We start from the raw sequence: 2,436 nt of genomic DNA, 5'->3' as shown, positions 1-2,436 counted from the left end.
CAGTCCCGGCTGGTGGCTACTGCAGGATGGCGGAAGGTACGAAGCGACGGTTTCAGCGCTGTCCTTTTGTGCCTTTGTGACGTTCCGCCTTCATCTCTGGCTTAAAAGCTTGGGAATTGTTTGCTTTTAATGCTGTAGTTCCACGTAAACGACGACTCCAGCAGGTAAAAGAAGCAACTTTGCTGTTTCCACCCCCTCTCATCCCTGGCTCGAGCGCTTAGCAGAACCGCTTCCTAAAGCTGTAGCATTTTGAAAATTTAAACTCATCAAAGCTATAGAGGGTTGGGTTTTTTCCCCCTATTTTTTACTTTTTCTGCACTGAAAGTAAAATTTTATGTACTTAAACATTTCTGCCTATAAGTTGTTCATCTCTCTTGGGGTTTTGGTTGGTCCTTGTATTTTCTTGAATTGACACCTGTGTGGTTTCAGCTCACGCCCTGTTCCAATCCAGATGTTTTATAGAACGTGGAAAAATCCTTGATTGGGAAGTATCCAAATCCCTAATTTTAAAAGAGTATTGAAAGTTGTACAGTAGTTTGTCCAGCTCACTTGAAATTGGAGTTAAATTATGGCACCAGCAGATCGCTTTTGTTTTTTAATAAGATGTACACATTTCAATTTAAGTATAATAAATGTTTTTAAATAATTTTGTAAACGTGCTTTTCTTTTTGTCTGCTTCTCCCCCCTCCCCCGTTAGAGGTGCTCTGTTATGACCTGGATGATCGAGCAGTGGCGGTAGGTCAACCCAGCCCGCTCTGGGGGTTATCCTGCACTCACCACGCACGCAGAGCTTCTGCTTCCACCAGAAAACGCGGTTAAATGGGAAAGAATGGAAACCAGCCTGCGTCTGACATCAGCCAATGGTTTATTTCAGTGTCCTATAGCAGAGAAGGGTCCGTCAGGGTTTGTACATCTTCAAGGCAACAGAATCACAAAAAAAATGAGCCGACAGAAGGCAACACACCTTAACATACTGGTACCAGTGATTGGGATAAAATCTGCTTCAGACTCCCCATTCCAGCAGCATTTAATGGAATTACGATTACAGCTTTTTCTGTCATGGGGAAGAAATCCACACGCTCCCTGCCAGGGTGGCGTTGACCCTTAAATCATACTGTCCCCCAGGTCTGAGACTGCGTGAAACATTGTTACCCAGAAAAGCCTCCTCGTGTTCTCACACTTTAAAAGTAGCTTAAAATTTGGAGGTGGGGGGGAATTGCAGTATAGGTCAGGAACAGTTTCTCAAGCCAGTATTTCAGTTAGTTTTCAGTGACCGCACCGGCCCTGAACTCTTAAAACACGCACACACACAATCCATCGTACACAAAAGCTTTCTGAACTGCAGAGTAGTTCATCTAAGATAATGAATACAAACGGTTTTTCTAACCCTCTAGCACTGACAAACTAAGGATGAAAGCATGGCCTCAGGAGCTCATACAGAGATGCAGGTATTGTTGTTATTATTATCATTCAGAAGTTGACAGCTGCTTAAATAACCCAGATGTGAAGAGTCTGGCTTCCTATGTTTGAAAAACCACAGGTTTGGTGGGGTTCGACGCCTGCCTCCAGCTTCCTGTGCCCCAAAAATGGGAGGGAGGAACAGCTTTGGGGTGAGTTCCTCGCTCCGTGCCCATCCCCGGTTCCCGTACGAGCAGAGGAGGGCACCGAGGGCACAGGGAGGGGGGTGCAGTCAGCGCGGCGCATGGCTGCGGGGGCCAGTTCCCGCAGAGCACACGAGCTCTACCAGGGCGTTTCTTACCCCTTTTAAAGGCTGATCGATGGCACCGGGCGTAAAACGTGCTGCAGTGACGGGCAAGCTTTAGACTAACACACAGGTCAAGGGAACCGAGTTCAGACCCCCGGGAAGTATTTCTATTTCTACAGGTATCTTGAGGTACTACCTTACCTTTGACGTTACCTATTATGTCCCGTTACGTCATTAAATATGAAGCTGAATCATGAAGAAGTTGAAGCTGTGAGAGCTCACGACAACCGTACAGTTCTTGGTCAGCATCTGCTGAAGCTGCTCTGTCCCTCCCACGCCTGGTGTTGACTCTGCTGTCGTTTCGGGTCCTCGGTGCAACGCCCCGCGTCCCGCTGAGCAGCGCTTACAAATGCCAGTCACCCTCCCCGTGCCGCGGACTGGCACCAGGTCGCTGCCGTGCCGCCACGCCCGCACGTCGGATGCGGCTCTTCAGTTCTCACGCCAACAGAAGGAAGGAGTTACTAACACAAACCGAAGCATCACCAACTTACTCCACAGCTGCACGTTACGTTAAGGTTTTTACCTGGAAAAAAATGCTTTTCTCATCACAAAACTGGATGACCAAACACCACCATGAGGACTGTCAGGAACCGCCTCCTTCCACTGACTCGCAGTCCCGGTCTTCAACAACAACAACAACAACGAGGTTTCCGGCGTGGCTGCGCTCACTG

This window comes from Buceros rhinoceros, unplaced genomic scaffold (assembly GCF_000710305.1).
Source record: "Buceros rhinoceros silvestris isolate BGI_N320 unplaced genomic scaffold, ASM71030v1 scaffold32927, whole genome shotgun sequence".
Lineage (NCBI taxonomy): Eukaryota > Metazoa > Chordata > Aves > Bucerotiformes > Bucerotidae > Buceros > Buceros rhinoceros.
This window is presented reverse-complemented; position numbering follows the sequence as displayed.